This window comes from Seriola aureovittata, chromosome 20 (genome assembly GCF_021018895.1).
Source record: "Seriola aureovittata isolate HTS-2021-v1 ecotype China chromosome 20, ASM2101889v1, whole genome shotgun sequence".
Taxonomy (NCBI): Eukaryota; Metazoa; Chordata; class Actinopteri; order Carangiformes; family Carangidae; genus Seriola; species Seriola aureovittata.
Genome location: NC_079383.1, coordinates 2,570,957 through 2,586,878, shown reverse-complemented (window position 1 = coordinate 2,586,878; position 15,922 = coordinate 2,570,957).

Sequence of the window (15,922 nt, the reverse complement as noted above, 5' to 3'; positions counted from 1 at the left end):
TAATTTCCTAGATTATATGAGAAATGGATCCATTCCGCATTCACTCCCTGTAGTTAAATTATCCTCTGGTGAACAAAAACACCATGATGATTTGCCAAATCCGTAAAGATCCAATGAAGGGAATGCCGGAAAGCTGAGAACAGATGGTGAAAAACAGAATTTACATTCAATATTTACAATTTAAAACTGAGAAGTACTAAGCAATCTATCATCTCCAATATAAGCAGCAATGCCAATATTGTACATCCTTGATAGGTTGACCAATCGGCTCCATACCATCTGCGTGTGAACCCATTTCCACTGACAAATGCTGTGGGTTTTTTTAAGAAATAAAATTATAGGCATTACATCAGCCATTAAAAGTAAAAAAAAAAAAAAGTAAAAATCCTGTTTGCAATGTATTGAGTGTATTATTGGGCTCTCAGGGACAGTGCTGAAGTGGTTCAAGTCCCATCTTCAGGACAGGATGTATTATGTCTCATTTAATAATTATGTTATATATTATATTATTATTATATATTTGACTACACCAGCATGGTGCGGAGTTCTCCAAGGCTCAATCCTTGGTCCTCTTCTATAGGCCACATTATAATGTTTGATTGCAGTCTCTGGTACCAACACTTTGTAAACCCAACCTCGTCCTTAAGGGCGATTACTTTGTATTTCTTTTATCTATATACACAACTATAAAGGTTTTTTTAAAGGCTCAATCATTTCTTAGAATAGCTGGACACTGTAGTTTTTAGTGAAGGTTTCTAAAAAAGGGAGAAATAGTACATTATCTGGGGACTGTTTTCAGCAGCGGATTAATTCACATTTGGTGCTCAGATGAGGATTTCATGCAGCAGGACTGTCTATGTGGGATTGGGTCAAAATAAACTACACTGTGTGCGTTCACAGTTATGACAGTGTCACACATTGATGTTTTTTTACAGACGACAATGGAGCCACACACACACAAAAACAACCACACAGAGTAATTGGTAGTAGGGTCATTTCACTGTGTTTGTAAATGGGATATGCGTATAATATGGTAAAAAAAAGAATATCACCAGATATATTCTTGAAGTTTTCCAGTAAGCCCAGTCTGCACAAGAAGCTGCTGGTTCCAAAGTACCCCCCCCCCCCCCCCCCCCCCTCTAAATTCCCATTTCTTCTGGATAATATACTAAAGGTTTAAATTATGGCTGTCAGTTTTAATTATTTCATCTTCCAAGTTTCAAGTGAAAAGCTCAATTTCCATCATCTCTCGCTCCAAGTTCAGTATCACTTTGGAAATCATAATGATTAAAATTCCAAACAAGCGTGTACTTGAATTGGTAATCATCTGCTCTAGCCTCAATTCAGCTTGAAGTGCACCCAAGAGTCAGTTTGCTCTTTTAATTTCTAACCTATTATCATTATCATTGTTAGAGTGACCCTTAATGTAAAGCATTAAAAAAGAGGTGTGCTGTATAATTTTAAGATAAATGAGATGAAGAATACGGCGACTGCAGCTGAACATCTATTTTTATATTAATCAAACAAGAGAAGAAAAAAAAGTGAGAGCAGGATACTGAGGTTGCCGTGGTTATTTGCAGAAAGTTGTGAAGCACACATACACACAAGCAGACACAGAAACACACACACACTTCTCTGCAATAAACAGGTGCTAAAAAGTTAATAATATCCACTGCCCTGTGATTAAATATAGTGAATATGCTTAAACTTTTAAAATATTCAAGTGCCAATGTAAATATGTTTTAGCTTCAGTATCTGAATATGTTTAGACCCAACCTTATTAAATAAACTGCAAGCAAATCGTATTTCAGCAATACAGATTACATTCAGAGGAAGTAGAAAAAATCCTGTTTAAATATGAATGTAATATTTATTATGTTGTGAACTGTGTTCATGAATGATATGTGCCCGTGATTAGTCTCAACGTGGTCGTTTGTAATAATCAATCTAAGACAAAAAACTAATTGCTCCTGTGAAATGATGTATTGCACTCCCTCTCTCATAAATACAATTACTGTGCGGTTAAGCACCGAGGATGTGGGGATGTTGCTGCTGCTGTTTTCTTAGTTTTATGCGGTGTCAGACAGAAACAGGAGTGGTTGGTCCCATATGCTCACTGAGCAAGTAGCAACACACCTCCCCCCTCCACAAGTGTCAAAAGGGCTTTGAATCGTAACCTGCACAGGTTTGATGGATGGAGAACCAAAAACTGTTTCACTATTGTGGTGGTGAAAGTTGAAAATCACCAGAAATATTTAGTACAATAATAGGAAGAAGAACCGGCGCTACGTAGAGATCCGAGCTTTAATGCCTCTTCAATGATTGATGCTGGTACAGGTACAAAACATTTCATTGTAGGCTACATTAACCTGGCGTCTTATGAAATCAGTGTGTGTGTTTTACCTGCCAAGATAATAGAATAGCAACTCCATTATTCACCAAGGAGGGAAGTTGCCATTGGGCCTTTGTTTAAAACATTAAACATATGCACACACCACTTAACAACACTGACTGTGTGAATACTAACAATTCAAATGGCTGAAGACAACAAGTTTGACCTCTGTAGCCGGCTCCTAATCTCTGCTTCAGGCTAGAGGCTCCGGGCTACGTTAGCAGCTAGTAGCATAACACACCTGAATCTCCAACAAAATGGGTGTCTCTTGCATTGTGGGTAATGTAGGAACAAGGTTTTGACAAGGAAGGGGGATGAAAAAGACAAAACACACACACACAAATTGTGTTAAAAAGTCATTTAAGTGCTGAATAAATTGTTTGAGACTAAAACAGACATTTTCTGTTTGTGTTGCAGAGACAACACCTACAACATTTATTAGCAGACACAGTCACATGTAACTAGTTTGTATCTCATTTTAAAACGCACTGGTTTAAACGATAGACAGAAATGTCAAAAATGTTTCAATGTCTCTCCTACAGAAGGTCTGGAGGTGCTACAGTGCCACACACCCGTTTTCTTTAGCTCCTCTGTGGCCGGAGGTCTTGGTGGGGTGTAAAATAATTTCAATAAAATAATACATTAATCCACTTACAGTAATTGTGTAAGTTGGATCGTAACCATACTGCCAGTGTAGACCCAGTACACACAGAACCAGAAAAAAAAATGTCGGTAGGAAAGATTCATTTTTGTGCCAGAAGTAAATCCACTCAGGTCACTTCTCTAAACTTTAGGTCAAGACTGAAACTGTAACAAAAGAACACAATCACAACTTACACTTATCTCCATGATCATACACTTCTTACAGACAGCAGTAAGCAATTCTGTTAACACTGCAGTCCTTAGCTTCAATTGTGTAATACTGCACTTCTCAATAAGCTGCAGATCATATCTTGGGCTCCAGAAATAGAGCGCATTAGTGTGTCTCTCTGTTTAGCCTTTTCCTTTACAAGTCAAGCAAAGCGACTACTTTATTTCCTGCTTGCTGTCATGTTGAATTTTTTTTCTTCATCTGTTGTGGGTTTCTTACTACAGATGAACACAATTAGTGTCACTACATCGGTTCTTGAGACAAAACCATCTCTGTGATTTGTCTTGTGTCAGATTCCAGAGACGGCAGAGATTTTATTTGAAGAGAAAAGATGAAAATGGGAACATCACTGTGAGTGCACTGTCCTGCTTTGTCTGTGTGACAGATGCATCACCAATAACACGTCAAGTTCAAAAGCTTCCAGAAACCGACTCTGCAGCCTTAATGGCACAGACAGCTTTTACAAACAACACTTACACTTTTAAATCAGAGACATAATTCACTGCTGTAAGTGCATGAGGAACATATAGTATCACTCTTGGATGCAATTTTGTTACGGAGTCAATAATTAGACATTTTACTGTCACTACAGCCAGTATAGTTTTAAAGATTTCATCCCCCCAGTATTAAATTAACATAACTTTGCAGTAGTTGCTGTTACCAGAAGCCAGGCAGGGGCAGAGGGAAAGGGTATTATGACTGTTGTAGCATAATAATGTTTGCCTTACGCATATAAAATAGACTGAAAAGCTCCAGAGAAGCTAGTAGCTACTACAACCTACGACTGAACAAACACTAACAATTTTTCTAGTTTGCCCTCTGGGCGTTAAACACTTTCAAAACAACCCCAGGCACCATGAACGTCCACAACGGATTCCATGGAAATTCTAACACTAATTTCAGGACACTGTATCATGACCCAATCTGTAAAGCATGGAGGTAGTACTTGACATAAGGTCTGAAGGTTATCTGTGTCAGTAGGACTGATACTGTGGGGTTCATAAAAGACTCAATTTGTTAAGTAGCTGTGACATGTGCTTAGCTCCCATTGGCCCATGTAGTCATAAAAATATGCTTCTCTTCCTAAAACTACTCACAGGAGTGCTACAAGAAGTCATATACGAGTAATGTAATTAGTAATCATTTCTAAAAAGGAATTGATAAATATATATTTTAAAGAATGATTCTATGGACAACAGCGTTGGTCTTATGGTCCTCCACTTTGGTCCAGACTGACACATCTTATTAACTACCGTAACAAAATTGGATTCAGATGTTCATGGCACCCAGAGGATGCATCTGACTGACTTTAGAGATCACCTGACTCCGTCTCAAGCAGGACCAGGACGTTGATATTTGGGATTTTCTGTGAAATGTCACTATTGGATGGATTGCCATCGGTATGATACTGATATTTATGTTCACCAGTGAATTAAAATGATCCCATAACATCTCATCTAGTGCCTTCATCAAGTCAAAATACCTGCAAAGCTAATGACATTCCCATTCTTCCTTACCTACAGTTTGTGTTTAATACTAGATAGCAAATGCTAGCATGCTAATATACTAAACTAAGATGATGAACATGGTAAGCAACATAGCTTACCTACCACACCTCAGGAAGCTCTTGAGCATTTTAGCTGTGGTGCTGATGTTAGCACTTAGCTAGAAGCATTGCTACAAGTACAGTCTCACTGAGCAGCCACACCTTGTCTGCACAAGCAAGGTGTAAACAAGTGTCCATGTCTCCTGGATGTGTACAGCTGCAGTACAGATGTGCACTGGCTTTCCACATTGTTCACAGCCCCAACACATGCAAGGCTGTGGGGCAAGGTTTTAGAAATACTGAGATCATGAGTCCCCCAGTGCAATGTTGACCAATCCAATCCAATTGTGATGGTGATGTTATCAGAAACCAATAGCAAGGCCTCCAAATGTCTTTAATTACTTTTTTTACAACTACTTTCTGTGAACTTTCCCAACATGAAGTTCTACATGGTTTTTCACAGCCTTATTGTTCCATCATGTGGCTGTTTTTGATGACAACTTTATTTAATAAATTTACAATGAGTCTACGACAATTGAAGACAGACTATGATTTATCATCTTATGAAAATATGAATGCAGCTGGTCAGGAATTTCAACACCACCTTAGATTAGTCCAAGACTGCAGCATCAGGGAATCACCAGTGGCTGTGGCTGCAAGATATTTGGTGTTATTTATTCTTTTTTTTTTTTTTTTTTTTTTAAAGTGTGTTGCACTTACTACTTTAACTTTGAGGCTTCAGGGCAGTTTTTTCGTTTCATAACCTGAATATGTGAAATCTGCTCTAGGCTTAGGTGTTATCATTTATTTTGAAACACCATTTTAAAAATCTGTAATACCCTATGCTGCTTTTGGGTCTTTTTGTTTCTGGGCTTCCCACCTCCAGTATGAATTGCCTTATCTTTAACCTCATGGCTGTTCGTGCGGTCTCGGGCTCTGAGGCATCGGTGGGTCAAACTTCAGACCTGCGCTGTTGGCCTGTTTCTTTCCCATTGCCAATTTCCAGCACAGTGATCCAAGAACACCACGAGATAACATTGCTGACAATGCCCTAGTCAGCAGCTGCACCGTAGGATGTTGTCATTTGAAATGGTGACACTGACCTGAGGTTTGATAGATGGATGCAATTATTACCAGCACTCCCCTACCGGCACCCAGTCTCCACAGTGGGTCCCATCGCAGGTCAGACTGGAAAAGTCTTGTGTTTTGTTTAAAGCAGAAATCCATCGCGCGTGGTGCAGTGGTTGAAGTGGTTCATCTTAATTTAGTATTTTTAAGAACAGGTATTTTCTCTGTGGCAGAGTAATGATAAGTACTCCCTTTGACTATCATGGACCACACCTGATTAGGATTGGTTGTGATACCAATGGGGACCGACTATTTCATTTTGGACAATGTGGGGTTCTGAGAGAGGGGAGTGATACAGACTCTGGTAAATTATAGATTAGTGTAGTCTAAAATTTCAGCGCCGGACAAAAACAAAGAAAAAGAACTCACAAGTGAGTGGTATATTTGCTAAGATGGTAACGTGTTTTGAGCAAGATACTGAATCCCTCTACTTCCAGATAGAAAGGCCAGTGCAATGCATACTAATAGTATAGTGTGTGTGTGTGTGTGTGTGTGTGTGTGTGTGTGTGTGTGTGTGTGTGTGTGTGTGTGTGTGTGTGTGTGTGTGTGTGAGAGAGAGAGAGAGAAAATGCACTCCATTTAAATTTTTCCTTTTGTCAAATTAGTTTTTCACAGGTCCAGACTGAAACCTGAAGCTTCAGATGTCGTCACATGTACATGACTTGTACATGTTTAAACCTGTAATAACAGATTTCTGGCCACTCAGAGGCGGGAGAGAAAATGTCATCACCTTTTTAAGTTGAACACAGCAAACAGTCACCCGTCACACATGTAGGCGTCAAAGAGCAAAAATACCATCCATATGGAGAGGTTTTTGTGTCCATCTGTTCAATCTATGTCCAGTATTCACTTTCTTTTAGCTCCGTTTTCAGTCTCTATCACCTCCTGAGGGAAATATGTGCATTACCTGCTGAGCACCAATCAGCAGACAGACAGCAGCAGGCAGATGTTTCAGTGAAAAAACTCTAAAACCCATTAAGTTTCACAATTAATATGCAATTAAAGGAATACTCCATTGTTAACTTCCATCTTTTAATTATCAGAAATATATTAAATTTATACAGTTATGTATCTGCAAGTTTGTTTTAAACAAAGCATGATCCTACCCCCCTACACACACGCAACTGGAAGAAGTTACACACACAAAGCAACAGCAGCACTAACATTTTTATTGAAAATAAGGTACTATATAGGGAAGCTATTTACATCTAGAGGAGAAAACAACCTGTCAACATGGCTAAATACTAGAAATCACACATGAGTTTCAAAGTAACTATGCTACCCTAAAGCTACTTAGAAATAGTAGCTAAGATAGCAGCATAATTATGTTGTTGCTACTCCCTCACACTTTAGTTAGTGCAGCTATAACCAAGTGATTTGTGTTGCCTTAATCCAAGTGATTTTTTTGACCACCTCAGGGCAGCAGAAACAAGTTGTGTGCACAACACTCAGCATATCTTTCGTTTTGAAGTTGATATGTGTGAATTTGATAGCAAACGGTTACTTATTCAAACATCAAGTGGTTGCGGAGCAACATCATCATTCATTTGTATTGTGTGGTTTGTTTCGCCCTCCTTTAAGCTTGGTTTTAGGTCTCTAGAAACTCTTGAAAAAATGATCTTGGGATGGTTGTGACTCAGGAGGGTAGGGTAGGACGTCCACCCATCGGAGAGTCAGTGGTTCGATTCCCGGCTCCTCCAGCGTGCATGTCAAAGTGTCCTGACAACACTGCAAAAGCGCTTTCATGTCTCTTTTCGGACAAACACTTGAGCAAAGTTAAGCCATAATGGATCTTGTGGTCCATGAAAAGCAGTCCATTTTATTTTGTAGCTAACAAAATTACAAGGAACCTGTAAGGATTTGCGCTGGTGCGTTATCATATACCACAAAATGTGATTACAGCAAGTTATCGTCATTACGTCATTACTAACCGTTTATAAACAAGTTACATTCAATATGTTTGAAAGGAAAAGTTGTAGTTATTGACAGATACATTCAGAAACACTCAAAATGTCCTTATTTGCGCTTACAGCTGTTAATAATTTATTAAGTGTTTCCATGCTCCCTGTTAATGCTTAATATTGCAATATCAGGTGTGTGTTTTGGACTGCACTGTACTAAACATGAAATTAATTAGCAAAAAGAAAAATGAAATGCATAATGTTTTATGTTTGGGCTGAAGTACACAGGGCTTTACTGTGCATATGAGGCTAAAATCAAAGTAGTTGATGTATGACTTAAAATCTTATAAAATAAAGTAATGAAAGGATTGTATTAAGGTATCCCCTCCATGAATAAAAACCCAGCTAAGTAGGCTGTGTAAGGCAGTGTCAGGGGAAAAAAAATGAAAAAAATGGAAGTGGAAAAATGGAAATACCCGAGGTTGTGTGGCTACAAGTTAGTGTATTACTAACAATTCAATGACCCGGAGAAATCTTTGTTGGAAAAATATGATTCCTAAGCAGTAATCCAAATTAAGTGGGTCCCAGCACTGTAGCTGGAGGGAGTGTGGATCAGCACATGTCCACATACTTTGGTTTTGTGAGTATTTAGATTGTGTTTTTGGGAGGAATTTATGGCTGCAAGTTTAAAAAAGAAAAAAACCATAAACAAATGCTAACTTTAGAGAAACCATTAGTACTAAACGGTGACTGCATCTAAATCCCTTTGTTTAAATTTCTAGCCCCACCCTAACCACCATGTTCTTATTCTGTATTACATGTTCCCGGCCGAATTTAGAATATTAAGCCTTTTATTCTCAAGACACTAATCAACTTTGCTTGTTTGTTTGTTTTGGTTTTTTCCCATTACTTTTTAAAGTTAAAAAAAGATTACTAGAACTCACTATTAGCCCCAAAAACACCAGATATCTATGGACTACCTCCAGCTGGTACAAACCTCAGCCACCAGGGCGTTCACCTGAACTACAAAATCTGAGCATATTTCACCTGTTTTGGACTCCGTACTTTGTCCTGCAGAATTGTTTTCTATGTGCCACAGCTTGTTTTAAGGTCACAGGCAGGTCTCACCCCAGCCTACACTGTTGACCTTTCCTCTCCACACACTGCTGTTCTTAGCATGAGGTCTGCTGACCAGTTGTTGTTGAATGACCCCGGGGGCCGGGCTGCAGCCGAAGCCCAGTGGTGCATTTTCTGTCAGGGCTACAAAGATGGAAAGCTCATACAGCAGCATGTCAGAATTAAAAAGATGATGGCCTTCAATGTGGTTACATGTTTTCTTCTTCATCTTCCAAGATGGTGACTAAACAAGTTGTTTAATGGGATTCACTATGAACAAGACCAAGATTAAGTGATGGTACCAAATCTATGAAGTGTTAACATTCGATAGAAAACATACAATCCACTTCCTATATGCTTTGTCTCCATTAATTTTTCAACCACTTTAATCTCATTACTGCACTATGCCTTTTGATGGTCCTGTATTATGTTAATAGTCATGGAAACATAGTCCACTTGTGTTGATCACATGTTAAATTACTTTGTTTGCCACTGTGCCATAACAGAATTCGCTCTGGCTGCCCTCACAAGGATGTCAAAGTTCATGGGCGCAATGATGTAGGCGACATAGATGAAATACACATTTATTCTAGATGCTTGGTCCTTATAATTGTATTTAAAGCAAACAGACATGTCAACTGTTATCTTTGTACCAACTGACCACAAGTAGATATAAGTTAACCACATGAAATCTTTTAAATTGGCGATGTTAATGTTACTGACGGATTCGCATCAACTTTTCAAGCAACATTGTTTTGCTCTGGCACTAGTTGGCATGCAGTTCTCTCCCATTTCACAAAATATATCATAGGCTACACTTCACCAACTCACCTGGAATGGCTACAATATCAGACACCTTTGTCCATATATTGTTTTTGTATTCAATCAGGGACACGTTGTATAAGACGGGGAAACCTGCCACCATAATTATCAATATCTCCTCCATTGCGCTTGGGAAGAAATGTTTGAGGGGAACTCAAGTTTACACGGTTATGTTCTGTAGTGCTCTCCAGAGAGCAAAACTTCTACACTCCAACTTGTCACCAAGCTTATTACCATAACGCTTCCTGGACTTTGCCTAGACCCACAACGCTCAAGACACAGTGCCATCAGGCATGAGGCTGCTCACCGCCATGAGACACTGGCTCACACATGAAATGAATGACTTCCTGTCACTGACGTTTGGTCTGAATGAACAGTAACCCTAACTTTAAAATGTCTGATTGCCATTTCAGCATCAATTCTTACATGTGCAATTTAACCTCTCTTTATTGGCCAGGTCTCAATCTGGATTGAAGTGCTCTAATATTCCTGAGTCCATGGTTGATGAATTTATGCTGCAGAGATAAACATGGGGCAACAGCCACCAGGTATTTCCTATCATATGAGGAATGGCGGCTACATGATTGCTCTCTTAAATCAAGGTTTTTGGGTTTCTGTAAAAATCAACAATACATGTTGTATTAAGAAAGTTCTTTTTTAAAGCTTCGGATGTGGTTTCCTGAATACTTTCTTTTGGAAGTCATAGAAGAGGTCACAAAATGTCTTACAATTTGTAAATCCAGTATGAGATCATCTTTCCAGCCATGCACTGTGATATATGAAACTGTCTGCTCAGAACACCTATCACATGGCCGTGTCATGCCAAGTGTCATGAGACTGTAATCTCACACAGGCATGGTAAATTCATAGCATATCCATCCAGTGTTGACACAAGGAAGTTAAATGTTTCTTGGGCTAGATCAGCATAGAGCAAAGCATCTGTGTCAGTTTGAGTCATCTTATCCTGCACATTATTTTTTTCTCCATGGGATGTCTTACAGTAATCACAATCATGTCACGCAGGGTCCTGCCACTGTGCGTGTGCTGTGCCTCAGATACCAGCACAGTCCCAGAGAGTCAAAGGGAAGTCCACTGAGCAGTCTGACAAACAGTTACACTGCAGTGAACAGTAGACAAGTAGAAACAGATACTTCCATGTACAGAGCAATCAGAAACTCTTCAGACCCTTTCATCTTTTCCACATTTTGTTATGTTGCAGCCTTCTGCTAAAATCGTTTAAATTTTTTCCTCATCAATCTACACTCAATGACAAAGCCAAAATTATACTTTTTTGCAAATGCATTAAAACGTAAAAACGTCATTCACAGCACCCTGAATGACAGGCACACACAGGGGGCCTTTAAAGAGACAGGCAGGGCCAGTAAAAACTTAGATTTTCCAGGATCTGTCCCAGCAGTCCTGATTGCCAGTACAACATGCAGAGAGAGAGAAACGGAAATAGAACAGAGAGGCTGACCAGCAGCCAAACTGACTCAGAGTAGCGGGGGTCCTATTAAGGAGATACTACAGCAGTGGAATCAACAACCAGGCCACAGTGCCACTGCTGGTGCTGTTTGCTGGTGGGGGCTCGTCTCTGCTCTGCAGAAGACACAGTCTGAGTGGTCGTAGTCTTTTGTTTTTCTTGGTGGTACAGTGGCTGGAGAGATGTGCTTTTCTTCTACAACTGTTGTGTCTGGCTGCAGATATTGGCTGAGGCATGGGAAGGTATGCGTTCATCCACCTGTCTGTGCACCACCTGAAGGAGTGGCTCCCCTGTTGAGTTTACCAGTGTCACCCCTTTGGGTTTCAATTCTCTTCCCTCAGCCCAGCTGGCTGCTATTTGGAATAAAACATTTTTTAGATTTGCTACATTTTTTGTAGGTGTCAGATTATTTATGACAGAGATGAACGCTGGTTGAAGGAGCCCCCGGCCAATATTTTGCCCGGAGGACTCCAGAATCGCAACTGGATGGAAATATTTTTGGATGGAAATTGTGGATTAAATAGTAACAGCAACAACAACTTTGTGAGCAAGACCAGTGGTGGCAGGATGTGCAGCTGCTGATACAGTACACCCCTATTTTGTTCCCCAGTGTCATCTTTAGCAATTTCGTCACATCCACTCCTCTCAGATTGCCACTGAACATTGACTACTTTTGTCTGTATATCAGTATAGTGTCAAACGATGGCTGTGCCAACTGGCACTAAGAGCATCGTCAAGTGCAGCAGAGAGAAGCAGAGAAGTGAGAGTGACAATGAAAGATATTATATAAGGTAATATATAGGGGCTCTAGAAAACATCATGCTGGGTAACATTCTGTGGATGTCAGGGACAAGATGAGGGTCACAGGACATATGGGGGGGGGGGGGGGTCTGTATCCATTTTTCATGAGACTGTTGGTACTGTAAAGCTTGTACAGTAAGAATGTAATCAGTGGAAAAGTGACCAAAAGAAAACTCTTCTCACTTTTCTAAAATGAATAGCATTGACCATCCTGCTTTAATGAAACAGCATTCCTCACCTTGGTATCCCCGTAAACTCCCTATTAATTTAACAGTGTGAAAATGAATTGGCCCCACATAACACATCCCCCACTCCGTAATGAACGAGGTTCCAAACTCGGAGCAGCCGTCGCAAATGAAATTATTCCATCTGTGACTCCTTAATATGGCGGGGAGCTTCAGAAACTTAAGTACTCTTGCCAGTAGGCTTGGCCAGTGATTAGGATGCATCACATAGCATCGATCTACCTCCCATATTAATCCTCCTGACATTCTACAGATTGCCGCAAAACCTGAAATCTGAAAATACCAGTGCAGCAGGGCATGCTGGGATGACTCCTGCCACCCACACACCGCTGACTGAAATAGTAAGAAGGTAGACACGAGTGAAGAGGAGAGGAAATTACTGTACGAACAGGTTGGTTGGTTGTTTTTGATCGTCATCCAGAATGGAGTTGTTGTGTGTTATCCTGCTCTTTCTTCTCACCTTTAAAATTATATTAATGCCTTATTTCGGTTCTTTATGGTAGTAAAACTGTTTCTGATATATTTGAGTGGGTCAGTGATTTCACTCTCAGGTTACCAGTTGCAATGAGGAGCCGTTTCAAAATTAGCTTTATACATGACGCATAAGCTCTGATTTATGATCAGAATTCATCTCATATGGGGATTGATTAAATTTGATATCAACTTTTTTAGGTCAAAATGTATGAAGTTGTTATATTGCTTAATTGCTTAATTATACTGCATTGTATTCAATTAATATTGTGCATAATATATTGTGCCCTGGGGCTGGCATTTGGTCCAAATAGCAGCCTTCCTTCACAGGTTACAAGTTATAATTTAATCATTGATTTTCAAAATTTTAACTTTATTGTTTGGACTGTGTCCTTGAGTTGTGCCTCTTGTGCGTTTGTGTAGTCTGTCCTCTCTCCAGGTCTTTTTGCTGGGCAGCACCTGGAAATGGACTGATGTCTTGTCTGATATGTATTTTTAGCACCACTGGCGGGTGTAGCTCTCAGCGTGGTGTAAGTGTGTCAGTATGTTGGTTCAACACCTTGGTCCAGGATGAAATCTCTCAGCTGCTGCATGTTTCGCCGTGGGCATTTGAACATATGTTCATGTTCTCCAGAGGATTCTTCCTCCTGTGTGATTTTAAGTGAAATATCTGAACTACTATTTGCCAGATTTTCCAACAGCTCCTCCAACCTGAACAACCACACAGGTTATTTTTTCAACCCACTGATACGACCCATAGGAGTATCTCCTGCAATAACCAGATCTTGGTTGTCAGTTATAACAAACATGCAGACTGTACTAAGAGCGGTGTACCTACCTTCCTCACCATGGTTACGATGATAAAAGGTCATAGCTTGGTTAGGTTCAGCAAAAGATCGTGATTTGGGTTAAAATAAATACTTCCGCAACATTACAAACATGCTGTTTCTCGTCATGGTTACAATAATAACATGATTAACTTTGACAAGCGGTCATGGATAATAGAAAACACAAACTGCTTTTTTAACATGGGAATCGAACACCGCTCTCCTGTGTCATATTCATCCATCCACCACCTCCTCCTCTCTCTTTATACTACGTCACCGCACTTTTCCCTTTGCTCCTGTCAAAATTAGTACGACCACTAGATGTCGCCTAGCAACAAAACGTATCGACAGCTGACATTGGGTGCGAGGCGGGGGACACTGGACAGGACAACTAATAAATATCAATTTCATAATGTGTTCAATACTTTACGATCAAATACCTGCAAAACTAACAACATCTTACAGCCACACATGGCCGCTAACATTGCTGTAATTTGACTGATTATTTCTCTGTACTTTGTCTGTCCTAGAAAATTCATGTCTCTGTTTCTCTTCCTGAGTTTACCATATTCTTACTTATTTGCTTTTACTATTCTTTTGACATAAGTGTGTGTTACTTGTATAATTTGAGGTTATATACAACAGTAACTGTACCTCGAGCCATACATGTCAACCGTTACTCCGATCAATACAGTCCACTCAAACTACTTCAAATATATATGCTTGTTTGTACTGATTGTATTTCCTACTCTATATTCTCTTTGTGTGCTTGTAGTCCACTTATCTTATTCCCATGCTGCACCTTGTCCCTGTTTTGCTGCTGCAGTGATCCAATTTCCCCACGGGGATCAATAAAGTTTCATCTCTCTTATCGAGGTATCAAGAGGTTTCAGCAATCTTCGTGGCTGTCTCATAGTGAAGGACACAAGTTCTCAAAAGGGAACTGTAATACCTGTTCGATCACCTCAGGTGGGAAGGACAAATGAGATGCAAGTCTGTCTCTCTGCTATTCCATCACGATAACAAGTGAAAGATGTATTATTCGGTGCTTTCAGGAGGCCAGCACTCTTCATGAATTAGCGATCTCTTCACTTGCTTCCACAGATGTACAGTATTTTACAGTGGGCATGATGAATATCGGTGCTTACGTTAGGCTGATTCTTGCCAGTTCAGAACACTGGCACTTTAGGTGTTTGCTCATCTTCCTTGTTATCTAACAGTGTAGTGTCACTTCATTAGAGCTGAGGTTACATCCTCTACTTATTTAAATTGTCAGACATAGTTAAGTTTTGTTATATTTCCTGCTGAAACAAGCTGACAGGATGAAGAGATGTGCTGCTTCTCAGTCAGCTAACCTTGACAGATACAGTTTACATTCACTTTTTCACTACAGATGTGTGTTAAAGGTTGTCTTAGCTGCGGAGTATAGGCCTATGTACAGTACATGAGTGGCTCTCAAACTTTTTCAAATCAAGGACCCCGAAACTGCAACAAATTAGACAACGCCCCCCCCCCCCAATAAGATTTTTGCTTTTGGATCTACTACAGAAAGTGCTTGAAACCCATGACCGAAATAGTCCTCATGTGGAGGCTGATGATGCAGGATGATGCTGGGAACACACTGCACATTACTGGAAAGTCAGATTTCTTTTCATTATAAATTAATTTCTGATTTATTGACAGAAAATGTCACTAAAACACCGTCTACGACTGCAGCTGCTACGATGGTTAAAAAACATACATACTTCGATGCAGCCGCAAGACCCGAGACGCAGAGAGTGTGTCCAGTCTAACCCTTTAACATGTGCGCCAAATGAAAACCAAGACATCCCGCAGCCGCCACGCACACGCCTCGTTGCCAGTGTGATCCTGGCCTGACAGTCACCAAAAACTGTGCCATCAGAGTTCCCAAACCAAACCTTCTCAACACTACAATCACCAGTCTCTATCATCAGCGAATGAAAGGACATACATATGGCGACTGAATGGAAGAGTCTCATAAAGCAAACCTCCCCGCTCTCACTTGTATCACATTGTTGATGAAACAAGGTGAGCATGGAAACTGCGGAAAATATAATGAAAGCATGATGAGGCCTAATCATGTGAGATACACCTTTCTAGTGTTGTTTCTAGTGGTGGTTTTATCATCAGGTGAAATCTGACACCGATTCCCCTTAAACCTGTTGGTCAGACTGACAAGAGCACTGTGTGCAGCCATTTCATTCATTTTAATGAGACACTGCAGAGGCACAGCTGCATCCTGTCACACAAAATAAACAGACAGACAGAAGTACAGTTTTGTGGTCTTCATTTGCAAAA